This window comes from Anolis carolinensis, chromosome 4 (genome assembly GCF_035594765.1).
Source record: "Anolis carolinensis isolate JA03-04 chromosome 4, rAnoCar3.1.pri, whole genome shotgun sequence".
NCBI classification, from domain to species: domain Eukaryota; kingdom Metazoa; phylum Chordata; class Lepidosauria; order Squamata; family Dactyloidae; genus Anolis; species Anolis carolinensis.
Genome location: NC_085844.1, coordinates 16633147 through 16650796, shown reverse-complemented (window position 1 = coordinate 16650796; position 17650 = coordinate 16633147). Strand labels below are relative to the sequence as shown.

Sequence of the window (17650 nt, the reverse complement as noted above, 5' to 3'; positions counted from 1 at the left end):
TTTATAATAGTCTTTTAGAGTTTATTGAAAAACTGCGATACAGCAAATCCACGAAAAGTGAACCGCAAAGTAGTGAGGGAAACACTGTATTTACTTTATTTCTAACCTGCCTTTCTCCCCATATGGACTCAAGAGTGTAGGAAGTGAAGAATCAGTAATACTTGTATATAGAAATATAAGGAACAGACGAAACCTTTCAATCCATGCCAGCTGCCTTGTTTTTCACCTGTTTCCTAGATCTGTGTAACTCAGGTGTTTTGCTTCTTGCCTTTAGGTAAAGGTCACTCCCCCCTTTTTGTTTGAGAAGGGAGCATCAAGAGGCCTCTCTGCCTAGTGATTGCTAGAGTGGTTCCTCCATGCAGGAAGCAGCCAGGCTTTGAAGCTGTCAGGCTATTCAGTGCTAATCAACGTGATTAATTGCAACATTCATACTTTCCTCAAACAGACAAGAGATCTTTCTCACAACCTGGACATTATTCCACAAATATGTAAATCCCACTTGCCTAGTTCCCAAAAGACCTCACAACCTCTGAGGATGCCTGCCATAGATATGGGAGAAACGTTAGGAGATAATGCTTCTGGAACATGGCCATACAGCCCGGAAAACTCACAGCAACTTAGGAAACTTTGTTTTGTCTATATACTGTTTTATATGAGATTTATTACCTGCAACAGTAACAGTAAGTTTTCACAAATCTTCATTAACCTTTATAAAAAAAAAACTCCAGTCTAAATGAGGTGGACAAATTGATTAGGCTGATAAAGAAGGAATATTTGTCTATTTTAAGAGAGATTTGGGATTTACTAAATAACATGTTCCAATAATTGGGAAAACGGGAGGTCACATGTGCATATGTTTGTATATGCATATGTATACACACAAACACACTCACTTTATTATAGTTGTATCATTCCCCTCCCCCTTTCTATCAGTAAACATTAGTAGAGTTGAAAGAGGCCACATGGGCCATCCAGTTCAACTCCATTCTGCTATGCAGGAAAAGCATAATCGAATGTTTATGACAGATGGCCATCCAAGCCTCTGTTTAAAAGCCTCCAAGGAAGGAGCTTTGACCACACTTTGAGGCAGAAACTCCCATGGTTGAATAGCTTTTATGGTCAGGAAGTTCTTCCTAATGTTCAGGTGGAATCTCCTTTCCTGTAATTTGAACTCATTGCTCCAAGTTCTAGTTTCCAGGGCAGCAGAAAACAAGCCTGCTCCTTCTTTCTTATGACGTCCTTTCACATATTTATACATGGCAATCATGTCTCCTGTCAACCTCCTCTTCTGCAGGCTAAACATTTGTAGGTGTTTACTTTTGTACATGTAAAAATATGTACATGTCAAGACAGCCATCTTAACAGCATGTGAAAAAGATTGCTGAAACCTCCCTCATTTAAACCTGCCCTTCTTTCTGAATGGAAAATATTCAGCAAGTTTTACGAAATTGGACAGGCTGGAACAAATTAACTACAGTAGTTTCAAAGTAAACACAGCTTTGTGTGTGCTCACTTTGGAGTTGGAAGGATTCCTATGTGTAAATATTATGCTTCTGTAGCCCTCCTTAGTCATTGCACTTGGTCTCAATGCTTATAGAAAGAGGATACTGCACCCATATGAAGGCCAACTTAAAACATATTTCTGGGCTGTTTTCTGAAATCCAGTGATGACTGCAGCAGCTTTTGCAAAAATCTGAGTCCTGCCAAATTAAACCAGTTTCCATCTAGTTCAATGGTAGTCATTAATGGGGGAACTTATATGCTAGGAATGAATTATTAAAGGAGATAAGGCTTCTTTCCTTTTGTTTGTCCTCAGCATCTGTCATTCTGAGTTGGGCTTGAAGCAGCAAGCTTACTTCTAATTCTTTACTATAAGGTAAATAATGCACAAGAGGAGTTTGTGAATGAATGGTTTATTGTACCAGCCATAGGCCATGGCATTAAATAATAGACAACCTTTAAAACTACAATAAGCACTTTCCAATATAAACATTAAAACTTATCCTGTATACTGGCTTTTAAAAATTACAGTAGTAGTAGTGACATGATAACAGTAACAATCTCTGATTTGTATCATCCCAAACTATTTACATTTTCATTTCTAGCCTCTACTGTGGGCTTCACTAATTTAGCTAGGATTTTTGGGCTGCGACTGCAGATGTGGCAACCTTTAATGTTATATGTTTGGAATAATCCGCTAACAAGTCACAGATAACTGCTGACTTTTGCCATGTTGCCCTTTCTTTCAAAAGGACTCCCAGAAGATTGTTTCTAGGATCATTGTACAAAGGGCGGTGTAACAGATAGTGTACTAAATCTTCGCTTCTTGGCCTTTAAGTTAAGATAATTTGTACTAGCTGTTCTTATCACAAGTGGAGTTAATTTGATCCAATTTGCGTTCCTTTCTGAAAAGGCAGTATTCTTGGCTTCGGCATGTCGCAAGACTGGGCAACGGTTCATCAGCTCCATGGTTAGAAATTTAATTTCAAATCTGAATTTATGGTTGCACCTTCTCACTATCTCCAGCAAATATCAGCCAGATGGAGAAAAGGCTAAAAGAAGATCTTGGACAAGTTACTTTTTTAGACATGGCTTCCACAATCCCACTGTGGCCAAAAAAGCTAGCAGTTCAAGGCTTGCTCATACCAAATTATTATTAAAATTGAGTGTAATTTCAAGGGATTTGATCCACCAATTTCCTAGGTGAAGGTCATACAGTTGCCAAGAAAGACTTACATTTTTTTGGATTTGCAATGACTTGGAGGTACTGTTCTACAGTGGCTCCACTCATTCCTGGAGGGTCGGTCCCAGATGGTGTCCTTGGGGGACGCCTGCTCGGCCCCACAACCGTTGACTTGTGGGGTCCCACAGGGCTCTGTATTGTCTCCCATGTTGTTTAACATCTACATGAAGCCGCTGGGAGAGATCATCCGGAGTTTCAGGGTCCGGTGTCATCTGTACGCAGATGATGTCCAGCTCTGTCACTCCTTCCCACCTGTCACTAAGGAGGCTGTTCAGGTCCTGAACCGGTGCTTGGCCGCTGTGTCGGACTGGATTGAAATTGAATCCAGGCAAGACAGAGGTCCTCCTGGTCAGTCGGAAGGCCGAACAGGGTATAGGGTTACAGCCTGTGCTGGATGGGGTCACACTCCCCCTGAAGGCACAGGTGCGCAGTCTGGGGGTGATCCTAGACTCATCGTTGAGCCTGGAGCCCCAGGTCTCAGCGGTGGCTAGGGGAGCCTTCGCACAATTAAAAGTTGTGCGCCAGCTGCGACCGTACCTTGGGAAGCCGGACTTGGCCACGGTGGTCCACGCTCTTGTTACATCCCGTTTAGACTACTGCAACGCACTCTACGTGGGGCTGCCTTTGAAGACTGTTCGGAAGCTTCAATTAGTCCAACGGGAGGCTGCCAGGTTAATAACTGGAGCGGCGTTCAGGGAGCGTACTACTCCTCTGTTACGCCAGCTCCACTGGCTGCCGATTAGCTACCGAGCACAATTCAAGGTGCTGGCTTTAGCCTATAAAGCTCTAAACGGTTCCGGCCCAGCTTATCTGTCCGAACGTGTCTCCCGCTACGACCCACCTTGAAGCTTAAGATCATCAGATGAGGCCCTGCTCACGGTCCCGTCAGCCTCACAGGTGCGGCTGGCGGGGACGAGAGACAGGGCCTTTTCAGTAGTGGCTCCCCACCTATGGAACGCCCTCCCCAGTGAAGTCAGGCAGGCTCCCTCCCTCCTATCCTTCCGTAGGAAGGTTAAAACTTGGTTATGGGGCCAGGCTTTTGAATAATAATTGGCAGCATTAATTATTATCATGTATGCTGAACTCAATCGACTGACCCAGTTTTTTGAACTGAACACGCCTACCTGTATTTTATAATATGTTTTATGAATACTGATGTAAGTTAATAATAATTTTTAACTGATTTATATTGCACTGTATAATTTTTATATATGCGTTTTATTGTAAGCCGCCCTGAGTCCCCTGTTGGGTGAGAAGGGCGGGATATAAATATTGTAATAAATAAATAAATAAATAAATAAATAAAGCATATTTCTTTTTTTGGTGGTGGTGGTGGTGGTGGGGGGGGGTTAGCTCTGTTTCGTGAAGAGACTTTCTGGTTCATCAAAGTTAGTTGCTGTGTGCTTTTGGAGTTCAACATGAGACTGGTCTTGATTTTGTTTTCACCTTGATTGCCCCCCTTTCGCCACATGATGGTGCCATTTCCCTGTACCTGGACATGAAATCATCTTACCTGTTGCTGCTGTAAATGATCATTTAATGATATTCCAGGATATGTTTTTCTTTTGCTGTATTGGAACAGAAGGGCAGATGGTAGATTAAATGCAGTGCTCCTTATGGATACTTTTTTTCCAGATTCCTTCTTCAGATATACTGAAATGGAAGTTTGCTAATCAATACAATATATATATATATATATATATATATATATATATATATATATATATAAAAACCCTGATATCAGAAGAATTCTAAATTAATTCACATTCTTCTCAGTTCCATGTCCTTTCTATCCCTGTCAGTTTGCTGTGCCTTAAAACATCTGTTTGGCGTTTCTCTCAATATGGTGATTCAGCTGTGATGGTAGTATGAACAATATTTGTTTTGCAGGAGATTTAAGACAATTAATTAAGAGAATTAATTGGGATCTTTTTGTGGTTGCTAGAGCATCTCATATATCCATTTTCCCCCCCAAAATTATTTTATTTCCAAATGGCTTACAGCAGATATAGGCACATTTTCACAGAGTTTTCTTATGTGTCTTTAAGTCATTTCCAACATATGAGATGCCCTTTAAAAAACAATGAATAGGAAATGACCTTTTAAAAAAAGGCCTCTCATGGCCAAAAATGATCCCCTCCCCCGAGTGCATTTTGAAAACAAATATAGCTTTTCGTTGCAGGGACAAAGCCCTCCAATGTTTAGGTGAGTAGTATGGGCTCCTTGCCTTCCACAGTGCCGCCCCATACCAGCTGATGTAGATTAAGCAATATTGTGATAGTCTAGCTCAGTGGTTTTCAACCTGTGGGTCCCCAGGTGTTTTGGCATTTAACTGCCATGACTAAATGTTATGGAATCCTGTGAGTTATAGTTTGATAAGGCACCAGAAGTCTTTGGCAGAAAAGTCTGAAGACTTGGTTAAATCACAACTGCCATGAGTTCATAGCATTGAGCCATGGCAGTTGAGTGGTGTCAACATGTATTAATTTTAGTGTAGATGAATGATTCCCAAACTTTGGCCCTCCATATATTTTAGATTTCAACTCCTAAAAGCTCGAGTCAGCTTAGGCAACAGCTAGGGCTTCTGGGAACTGTGCTCTTTCAAACATTGTAGATGAGCCAACAAATGTCCACATAGGAAGGGCAGAATTTATTTTCCCTACTATGCATGCTCCAAATTTATAGAAAGGACTCATTCCATTATAAGAATGATAGCTTGTACAGGTTGAGCATCCCTTATATATATTTTCAAAATACAATATATTCCAAGATTGTCCATGTCGGTGGCTGAAACAGTGACAACTTTGCTTTCAGATGGATCAATTTACACCAGAGGTTCCCAAACTTATTTGGCCCACTGACCCTATTACAGAAAAAAAAATTACTCAGTGTACCCCCCCTGGAAACTTACCTTCTTTAAGTGAACAGTTACTGATGCCAGTAACAAATTTGTATTCTTTTATGCTTCTATATTTCTACATACATCCTACAACATGATAAAGAAAAATATACTTGAAAATAAGACTTGAAGTTTATTTATTAAAATCAACCATGGTAATGTTTGCATTACACACAACGTTAGGATTTTAGAAAAGCATGACCTTTTAGAGATCATAACCTTTTAGAGAATGGCATTTATAGCCTTTTAGAGACGAGCCAAAAACCCGTTTGAGTAGAATCTTCTCATACAACGAAATGTAATTATTCAAGGCAACTTGCTTCAGTTGTTAGACTGAATAACTTGTTGTCTCTGATTTGTTAGGAAACAGAATATGCCAGTGCATAAAAATAGCAGTTTTTCAGAAGTGTTTTTCAGCAACCAAAATATATAAATACTTTGCCATAAAACAATTTTCTTTATATTATCCACTCAAGAGACACAATAAAGTAGACTTTGGTAAAAATAACATATTTGGTTTACTCACAACCTTCATGTGTTCAGTATACACAGGTACAGAACCTCTCAGTCAGTTACAGATCTGTTTCAGATCATTTCTGTGTGCCATCCGGTCACAACATATCTTTTGCAATAAACAGCAGGCAAGTGTTTGCAAATCTGCAATCTGAGCAGTCCCAAAGTCTAAATTAGTCTGATAAAGTCTGTACTCGTCTCAGAGCATATCACATGGTCTGCAGCCCTTCTCACAACTTTCCAGGAAAAAAACATAGAGCAAGGTAAGAAAGCTGCATATCAGAATGTACAGACAATAAGTAAGAACAGAATTATAAACAAATTACTAAAGGAGGCTTGAAGAAGGTTGTAATTTCCAACATAAGATAATGAAGGATAACGTTAAAATAAAAATACAAATAACATTTAAAATAATCTTAAATGAGAAGGATGAATCTAGTTAATTGCTGTTAATTCTTTAATATTCAGGCCTATTTTTGTCAGCAGCGTGAATTCAAAATTTAAAATACTTATTGCACTTGTGCTATTATTAACTGCTTGTCACACAATTCAGAAACAATCTAAATTAGATTTCAAATATGATGCCTATTTATAGTATTTGTACTGTAAACAAGTCCTTACACGCACATATTCCTGCCAATGCATACTGAACTTCCTGACACACTCTCCTGCCAACACTTGTTTTGGCAGATCTGACCACTGATTGCATTTTTTGTGTTCATTTGGAAAATAAAGTAATAATTACGACTTTAACTCCGTGTTACACTTCACATGAAAAGTATGAACAGTTTTTCAAATTTTTCTTCTCCTTATGTTTCCTCTGCTCCCTTATTTTTAATTAATGCACTCCAGTAGTACCCCAGGATAGTTCCAGTGCTTCCCCGGGAACAGTATTGGCCACTTTGGGAGGCACCGGTGTGCACGGACTTTGCTTCATGCACAAAATATTAAAAATGCGGCATCTAAATATTCTGAAAAAGGGTGTTGGTTGAGTATCTTCTTAGCACACTACGACTCTTTTTCATATTCTGGTTTTCTTCTGGGAAATTGCGCGGGAGACAGGCGTTTTGTCCGTGGATCCCATGCGCTTCTAACTCTATCATCTATGAGATATCATCATGCTGCGTGGAGGTTTATATAGCATTAAAAACCCTGAAGAGTCAGTTATGCACTGGGATGTTTAATTTTGCATTCAGCAGTGCACTTCCCTGTTGGCAAAAGTGCCAAGTTCTTTCAAATCTAAAGCCATTCATTCCCTTTTGCAACTACGTGTGGGTGTGAATTGATACAATAAAGAGCCTACTTTACCTGTTCTCATTAGTTTCAAGGCATCTCCTGGGTAAGAAAAAAAAAAGAACTTGGCCTTGTTAATTCTGAATTGGTCTTTCTGTGGCAGCGTGTGGGAACTGAGTAGTATATAAAAGAGGATGCTTCATCCAGTCTCATTAATTTCAAGGCTGCTTGGGAGCTGTAATGTAGCTGCAAGGAGCCACCTGACACCAAAATACTCTCGGCCTCCTTGGTCTGCAAGGTGTTAAGTATCCCTTTGCGGGCAGGACACTCAGTTTGATGAGGCAGTATTTTCTTTAAGATATGGACAAGATATGTGTGTGTGTGTATAAGGACAGAGTCAAGAGTGGAGGGCCTCCAAACAAATTGTCACAGACCTTGACAAGGTTCCTTTTTGGATACTGCCACAGCTGGCATTTCTATGGCATTCTGGGAGTTGTAATTGGAAAAAGACCTTTCCCAAGGTCTAGATGATGGAGCTCATGCTTTGCATTCAGGAAGACTCAGTTTCAGCTCCTGGCATTCTTGTTAAAAATGGATCATCAGGTAGTAGATGCCTTGTAGGAATTATTTTGTTGACCTCTTCTAGGCAACGTAGATAATACTTAGCTAAGTCATATCTACATGGCCTGGTAAATCTAGGACTAGTCCAGAGTAAGACACAAGGATTCAGATATTCACACTGCCTTGAAACTATGTGGATACTGCGCAGTTTCAAGCAAACTCAACCTTCACCAAAGTGGAGTTTAACCATATAAACCCAGTTTAACTTGCATTTCCTATTGGAATTGGAGAAATAGTGTGAAGATCGTTCAGAGTGAGCCTTGGTTATAAGGCCCATGTGGAAAACCCCCTGCCTAGGTGGACAGATAGCCTGACATGGTGCAGAGGAATATGTCCCTTGAGGAAGGTGGCATATGAGTTCATTTGATGGGTCAGGTTTGAGAAGTACTGTTCAGTCCCCACCTGACCAATGGTTACTCAGAGAAGGCAGGCCAGTGCTGAAATGCTGTATGGCCCATTGAATAAAACTGTGATGGCGTGCCTGAGCCTTTGGGAAAAACTATAGTTTCTGGCTTTTCTCGGGAGGTATTTGTATACCTTCTGTTAAGATCAAGACCCTTAACATACAGAGGAACTTTAGGCAATATGAGAAGATAACCAGAATGAGTTTACTAAAACAAGATGACTAAAGGGTTAACTCCACCCAGGACTATTATAAAATAGCTTAGGACAATACATTACAAAAGGAAATTTTGCTTGTTGCGGTCATCTCTCTGGAATCCTTAAAAGTCTTGGCTCTGATTCAGAGTGATGGTTTACAAGCTGGTGCTCATAAGCTGTCTCAATCTTCTTTCTTGTGAAGCTTAAGCTGGTCAAAAGCTTCTGTTGTCTTTGGGACTGGTGGTATATAAATATTGGCTGAATGCAGGTGCTAAGGATGCCTGTTTTGGATTGCTTGAGCCTAAGATTACCAGACAATGTCCAAACCTCTGGTCACTGTAGCTCTGCTGCAATAAGAGGAGGAGTCTAGCAAGAGAGCTCTGAACAGGCAAATGGAATAGACCAACTAAGGCTAGCCTCTAGGGGTTTTTTATGTTCCACCCAAAACTAATACAAAGGGAAGTATCTACACTATTGGGAAAACCTATAAACAGGGGGAACTAAAATAAAGGAGAGGAAAAGGTAGAGCCAACCCTGTTGGCTTCTTTAGTCACTTGAAATATTGTTTGCAGGATAGGCCACTGTGGAGAGAGTCCAGACCATGAAACACATTAATAGAAACATACCTGTAATTTCATCCTGAGAATAGACTTTGGAATGGGTGTCACCAATTGAAGGCTCTCTGTGGATGTTTCACAGGCAACTTGTTGGCCATCATGAGAACAGACTGTTGGGTTTGGTCAACTTTTGTTCTCATCCAACAATGATCTTGTTATGTTCTGAAAAGAGATACTCATGAGATATTTGTGAAGTGCAAAGGTTACACTGGATGAGTCACCTGTTCAAATATTGAAAAATTTAGCTTGTAATATCCAGATGTTGGCACCAACCAGGCAGTTGCAGATCTCTTGTTTTGTGGATGCTGGAGAGAAATGTCAATAAAAACCCTTGACGTTTATGTATTTGAAGAACAGAATATGGATCCAAATTCTAAAAAGCAAAGCAAATCATAGTCAAATTGGAGGGGGCCATTAATTGTCTCCTTAACTGAATCCCAGAAACTGGAAGACTTGGAATATATCCCATTTCAGTCTCTTTGTCTTTTTGGCCTAGTATTGTTTACTCTGGCTGGCAGTGACTCACCAGGAATCTTTAACAGAACTCTTCTGCCAAATTTAAATCCCAGGGATTCTTAAACTTGCATTTCTTTGCCAAACTCAAATCCCCAGGACTCTTTGACTGTTAAAGTGGTAGAAAGTTTGCCCATAAAGTTGATATAATCCTGTGGCATTCTGCGAATCCTGCGAAAACAGGTTCCTTTGTATTTCAGTTCCTGCTCCTAATCCAGATTAGTTTGTGAGACAAGCAAAGGAGCACAAGAACAAGGTTGACTGATGCTTTACAGTTATAAAACTTTAATTCTATTGATGAGATCTGGCTCAATTGATGCCGCATTTAGCTTCCTGAGTTTGTAGTTTAATGCTTGTTCTGTAGAAGTGTCAACTTTTCTTGAAAAATCTGTTTTCCATTTTTGGTTCCTTAAGAAGTGCCCATGCAATTTTGAGCCTGATTTTGCCAGTGTTGAAAACTAAAAACGTGCAGACAAATACATAGATGCTCCCTCTGCTGAAATGTCTGCCCTTCTAAAAATTGCATGTTTGAATACTATGATTATGAAATCATGGCGTGCACACTGCCTCGCCCTTTGAGAATTATAGATGCAAAGTTTAAAATATCTGCAAATGTTTGAAATAATAGTCTACATATATACAGTACAGGCTTATGTATGTATGTATGCTGGTCGATTTGTTTGTAGCACAAAGGCTCCTAAATGGTTTGATGGATCTGGTCCAAATTTGGCAGGCATATTCTTGATTATCCAACTTAAACTAATTGAGGGGTTTGAATTTTTTTTAAAAACCACCCCTTTCAGTCCAGATCTGAGGGAAAGAAAATGAATTAAGTGAATTGGATGTAGCTAGGGTGAAGTGGCCCTCTGTTATGTGACTGAGAAAGAAAGGAAATGAAGCTGATTGGCTGCTGCTAGGTGGCATGCGTATGAAAGAAAAGAAGCCAATGCCATGGATATAGCATATCTGGATTTCAGTAAGGCCTTCGACAAGGTCCCCCATGACCTTCTGGCAAACAAATTATTCAGATGTGGGCTAGGCAAAACTACAGTTAGATGGTTCTGTAATTGGTTAAGAGAACAAACCCAAAGGGTGCTCACCAATGCGTCTTCTTCATCCTGGAAAGAAGTCACAAGTGGAGTGCCACAGGGCTCTGTCCTGGGCCCGGTTCTGTTCAACATCTTTATTATCGACTTAGACGAAGGGTTAGAAGGCATGCTCATCAAGTCTGTGAACGACACCAAATTCGGAGGTGTAGTCAATACTGCAGAAGACAGGAGCAGAATTCAAAACAATCTTAACAAATTAGGGACATGGGCCAAAACTAACAAAATGAAGTTCATCAGGGACAAATGCAAGATACTCCACTTAGACAGAAAAAATGAAATGCAAAGATACAGAATTGAGGATGCCTGGCTTGAGAGCAGTATGTGTGAAAAAGACCTTGGAGTCCTTGTGGACAACAAGTTAAACATGAGCCAACAATGTGATGTAGCAGCTAAAAAAGCCAATGGGATTTTGGCCTGCATAAATGGGAGTCTAGTGTCTAGATCCAGGGAAGTCGTGCTACCCCTCTATTCTGCCTTGATCAGGCCACACCGGGAATACTGTGTCCAATTCTGGGCACCGCAGTTGAAGGGAGATGTTGACAAGCTGGAAGGTGTCCAGAGGAGGGCGACTAAAATGATTAAGGGTCTGGAGAACAAGCCCTATGAGGTGGGCTTGTTTAGCCTGCAGAAAAGAAAGCTGAGAGGAGACATGATAGCCATGCATAAATATGTGAAGGGAAGTCATAGGGAGGAGGGAGCAAGCTGGTTTTATGCTGTCCTGGAGACTAGAACACAGAGCAATGGCTTCAAACTACAGGAAAGGAGATTCCACCTGAACATTAGGAAGAACTTCCTCACTGTGAGAGCTGTTCTGCAGTGGAACTCTCTGCCCCGGAGTGTGGCTGAGGTTCCTTTCTTGGAGGCTTTTAAGCAGAGGCTGGATGGGCATCTTTTGGGGGTGCTTTGAATGCAATTTTCCTTCCAAGGTCTCTTCGAACTCTAGGATTCTGTGATTCTAAGGGAAGGAAGGAAGGAAGGAAGGAAGGAAGGAAGGAAGGAAGGAAGGAAGGAAGGAAGGAAGGAAGGAAGGAAGGAAGGGGAAAGGAAAGGAAAGGAAAGGGGAAAGGAGTGGGAAGGGAAGGAATGAATGAGAAGGAAAGAAAGAGAAAGGAAAAAAGAAAGAAGAGAGGGAGGTATATGAGCGAAGGGAAGGGAAGGGAAGGAGGGGCAGAAAAGGAGCATGAGGGAAACGGAGGAAGGAAGGAAACCACGAAGAAAATGCATACCCATGCTGATGCTAATACAGTAGAGTCTCACTTATCCAACACTCGCTTATCCAACATTCTGGATTATCCAACGCATTTTTGTAGTTAATGTTTTCAATATATCATGATATTTTGGTGCTAAATTCGTAAATACAGTAATTACTACATAGCATTACTGTGTATTGAACTACTTTTCTGTCAAATTTGTTGTATAACATGATGTTTTGGTGCTTAATTTGTAAAATCATAACCTAATTTGATGTTTAATAGGCTTTTCCTTAATCCCTCCTTATTATCCAACATATTCACTTATCCAACGTTCTGCTGGCCCGTTTATGTTGGATAAGTGAGACTCTACTGTAATACTAATAATAGTAATTCATACCACATTTCCCCCCCAGGATTCCCACAGCGAATTGTTCCCTTTCCCTTTTTCTTTTCTGTAGGAAGCCAAGGAGAGCCAAGTGCATCGCCTATCTTTGGCTTGAGTGCCATATTTATGGTTTAAGCTTGCTGTCCTTGACACAATTGTGAGTGCAGCCAGTTCTTCAGGGGTCGATGCTAATCTTTGATGGGTCGGCTCTATTTCATGCTTATCCTGCATCATCTAAAGCCACAAGCATGCACACCTAGGAATTAAATCAGCCGTAAGGACTCTGGTGTGCATCATTTTGAAATTAGCAACAGAGCCATTGTGGGTGGAATTTTAAGGCCGGAAGAACGCGGCATAAGCGGCAATTAATTAATATCCTCCTTGACTGGGTTGCGTCCTGCCTGTTTGTTTGTTCCTCTCTCTCTTTCTCTTTTAGAGTAGCTGTCAAAGACCGGCAGCAATTAATTCATTGCTTCATGTGCTGAATTAATTTCAGCCGACATAGTTGAGTATCCTGGGTCCATGCTGAACACTTCCTGCTGTTCCTCCTCCTTTTATATATATAGTTTTAGAGACATAGGTTGGTGAAGGTTGGTGTTTGCTCTTTGTGCATGATTCATTGGGGCCTTGGGGGAAGAGGGTGACAGTTGCTAGCTAAACAAACCCTGCTTGTGATTCATGAAACACAATCGGTGTCAGGGCTGGAGGTGGACAGTTTGCAGGCCTCCTGACAGCTGCAAGCGCTGCTTCCACAAGGATCATGGGAAAGTAGCCAAGTACTTAAAAAACACATGGGAAGGAGATAATTTCTGAAAACAGCATGATTTGGTGCAAAGTTAGGTTTGGATGCAGTTGGGTGATACAAAATCTCTAGGGTTGAGTAAAGTCAGGTGTACCTCCGTTAACAAAGTCTCTGAGAAAGAAACTTATTTTTTACAAAGTCATTTTACACCTACTTGGCCTCCTTTTCCTCCCCATCATTTATCTAGCTAAGAGCTTTTCTGTTTGTTTGTTTTTAGCAGCATCATATTTCAGAAGATGGTGATTAAGGGTGAAAGACTTTTCATGTCAAATTTCTGGCAGCATGTCTGCAATAAGTAATGCAATAAAGCTTGAGCCAAGAAAGAATGAGACTCTATGATAGCCGTTGGTGCATCCACACTGTAGAATTAAATTGATGCAGTTTGATGCCACTTGAACTACCATGGCTGTAGAATTGTGAAGAGTTGTAGTTTGGTGAGGCACCAGCAGTCTTTGGCAGAGAAAGCTAAAGACCTTGTAAAGCTACAACTCCCAGAATTACATAGCATTGTGCCATGACAGTTAAAGTAGTGTCAAACTATGTTAATACTGCAGTGTAGATGCAACTTCTGCTTGCATGTCCACAATCGGCTAAGTAAACAATACGTGCTTCCAGAATCCCTTAGTGAAGTTGCATGGACAGTGAAACAGAGTAAAGGGATGCTCACTAGCTCCCTTACCATGTTCAAAAAAGTATAATTCTACTAGTTTGGCCACCAAAATGGAAAGCTAATCATTTTTGGATGCATTTTGGAGGAAGCCTTCAAATGCTTATTAGAAGGTTCAGAATGATTTTGTTTGCTTATGCTGTTATTTTTGAACAAAAGTTTGCTGAAACATGCTCCACTTCTTTGCTTTTTTTGTGGTGGAGTATTCTATCCTTTTCTTTCCTGGGTTGTGTCCGTCTCTGATTCCAAATTTCCTGTTTGGAGAAGGCAAGCCCAAAAACACATCTGCTCTATATGTCAGTCTCAACACAAGCTGCTTCCATGCCTATAATTCAAGATGCAAATGGTACCTCAGGTCAGGGCATGCGTTCAGAATAAGCTTCTGGAGCTATCAGAAATTGCTCACTGACCTTTCTTACATCTTATTCACATTCCCTTAATTCCATAGCCAAGATGGGGGTTGTATTCAACGTTTCTGCAAGTTTGTGGGAAGTTAGCAGAGAATATAAGTGGACTGTTGGTGTCCTTCCAGATGATGTGGTACATTAATTCACATCACCCCCAATTGACTGTGCTAGGAGTGATAGGTATGACAGTTCTGTAATAGCTAGGGAACCATCCATTCTCTTTCCTTGCTTTAGAAGAAAGGCAGATGAATTTTTATAGGGTCTGACACATTGTCTTTTGAAGATCAGGTTTAGATTTGCTTAATGTTTGTGAGCAACGGGCTGTTGCCTTGCGGGGGGTCTTTTTTAGCACAGAAACACCTCCATTCTTTCCCATGAGTTAGAAAATACTGACTCAGTTTTCATTTTTACACTGGCTGGCATTTATAAGAATGGAGGATAATTATAGTTTCAGCTGTAGTTCAACAGAAGAGGGCATTTCTGTTTCTATTAAACATTTCTCAGTCATGTTATGAGTCACTAAACACAATTCATCCACAAAATATCCTGATTGCCTAATGACTAGGTGTTGGGAACTGAAATTACACACATGTACTTACACACACACACACCATCTCACAAGTTTTTGTTGCATAAAACCAGGGAAGTGACTCTTTGAGTAATGCATTTGCTGGAGTTGCCCAAGAGCTGTGAAATGGCTTTTGATTGCAATGTGTATATATATATATGTATATAAAATAGGGCCTATCTGGAAAACACCTGTCATCCCATATGACAAAATCTTTTTTCACCCTGCAGCCTGTCAGAGAAAGCAGAGTGGTGATTACCCACATAAAGGATATGAGCTAAATGTGATTGATAATGCTGGAGGAAGTTAAGAAGTATTTGTGACTAAAAAGCCGTATTACTCAGAGCTGATATGATATGATGTAGTGGAAATGGGGAGTACCTGGTTCAAAGCTGTTCCCAGGAAATAGGAGGGAAATTAAAAAGATGCAGGATAAATGTGGATGGCTCTTTATGGAAGGATACTTTCAAGCATCATAAGCACTTTGTATATTGAGTTTTGAGTTCTTCTGCTTGGTGAGATCTGTGAAATCGGAGGATACTTTGCTGTTCTTGCTGTGTGCCTTCAAGTGGTTTTCTGACTTTATTATAGCAACTCTCAAAGAGTTTTCCTGGTGGGGTTTCCATGGCCAAAAGTAGGGATTTGAACCTCTGTGTCCCAAAGTTCTAGTTAAAACAGACAAGGCACTGGGTTGCTGTGAGTTTTCTGGGCTGTGTGGCCATGTTCCAGAAGCATTCCTTCCTGACATTTCACTCACATCTATGGCGAGCATCCTCAGAGTTGTGAGGTTTGTTGGAAACTAGGCAAGTGGGGTTTATATATCTTTGGAAGGTCCAGTTTGGGAGAAAGAACTCTTGTCTGCCTGAAGCAAGTGTGCATATTGCAATTGGCCAGCTTGATGAGCACTGAATAGCCTTGCAGTTTCAAAGCCTGGCTGCTTCCTGTCTGGATGAATCCTTTGTTGGGAGGTGTTAACTGGCCCTGATTGTTTCTTGTCTGGAATTTCCCTGTCTTCTGAAAGTTGTTTTTTATTTACTGTCCTGATTTTAGAGTTTTTTTAGTACTGGTAGCCAGATTTTATTCATTTTCCTGGTTTCCTCCTTTCTGTTGAAGTTGTCCACATGCTTGTGGATTTTAGTGGCTTCTCTGCGTAGTCTGACATGGTGGTTGTTAGAGTGGTCCAGCATTTCTGTATTCACAAATAATACGCTGTGTCCAGGTTGGTTGATCAAGTGCTCTGCTGTGATTGACTTCTCTGGTTGAGTTAGTCTGCAATGCGTTTCATGTTCCTTGATTTGTGTTTGGGCAATGCTGTCTTTGGTAGTCTCTATGTAGACTTGTACACAGCTGCATGGTATACGGTATTATGCAGAGGTGAGAAGATCTCACTTGTCCTTTGCTGAAGGTAGCATTTGTTGGATTTTCTTAGTGGGTCTGTAGATAGTTTGTAGGTTGTGTTTCTTCATCAGCTTTATCAACAGACAAGGGACTACATACATTTTTTATTAAGATTTCGCAGTGTTACATAGATATAGACATAGTCTAAGGGAAAGAATGTTGGGGTGGGGATATAGGTATTTAAGGTAAAGGAGGAGGGGGAGAAAAAAAGAAAAAAAAGAAAAGAAAAAGTTATAGTGAAATAAACATTAAGGAAGATGGGTTGGGGAGGGTTTTGGGAGGGTGAAAGGAGTCTATTAATAGACTCCAAGGGAAGGTAGCCCTAAAAAGGGGGGGGGGGGTAGGTTGACTTCCAATCTTCTAACTTCCATCAACAATTGACGTAGTTTCTTAATTTCAAAGTTTCTTGAAGGTATTCTTCCAAAAGTGACCAGAAAGAAAAGGTTGAACATCGCTTATTTGGAATTTCAAAATCCAAAATTGTCCACATGGGCAGCTTAAAACATGACATATCTGGATAATAGGTTGTTATTTCTGTACTTGGGTTGGAAGCATACAATGGAATCATACTTCTTGCGGGTGGATACTGAATCCCTGGATAAGAGCGCCATATTATATAACAAACAGTACAATAAAAGCAACAACAATCCAAAACTAAAACACAATTCTGAAATGAACATGTGCAATCCATGAAGACCTATACTTAGCAAAATTAATGGGTGCTACCCCTGAGAAGACCCTAAGTAAGGTGCTGTTTGAGTGGTTGACTAGACTGGACCTCTGAAGACTTAAACCTCTGCTTCAAGTCGAGTTCAATATTGGTGTGGCATTAACTCAATCTGTCCAGAGCTTGAAAGTAACATGGCATGGATAATGGTGTTCCTCGTAGCATAACATTAAAATTGGATATAACGAGGAGAAGCATTGTTCCCTTTCCTCTTCTGTAACACGAACAAGGTTGTTCTGTAATGAGTAATGATTACTCATTATCCCCACAGGTATAATTTCGAAACGTGGTGGATGCTATACCTGCCCTGTGGTCATAAACTGACCTGTATTTCAAGGGTTTTTTTCCCCTTGACCTTTTTGTAAACCATTTTACAAAAGGTACATGCAGCTTCTCAGAAAAGGTAACCGTGCTTCTGTTAGCCTGGAAGCACTAATGATGTGTTTTTTGAAATGCCCTGTGGCTATAGCGCCAGGGCCATCTTGCACAGCTCTAGGGTGCCTCGAAAATTGCGCTTTTCTTTTTTTCCTAGGAGGCATCTTGGAGTGTTGTTAGTCTTTCTGAGAAATTGTACACCACTGTGCTGCTTGGTGCTTGTATTAGAGGAAATAAAGAGTAATTGAAGTATTACTTTTTGTTTAGAGAAAGAAGAACT

General features: G+C 40.6%; 1 protein-coding gene across 1 annotated transcript in view; it reads left to right on the top strand.

Annotated features, from left to right (window-relative positions):
- The window catches only part of nsmce2 (NSE2 (MMS21) homolog, SMC5-SMC6 complex SUMO ligase), a 223567-nt gene that overhangs the window by 12380 nt on the left and 193537 nt on the right, over positions 1–17650 (top strand). The gene's annotated exons all lie outside the window — the stretch shown is intronic.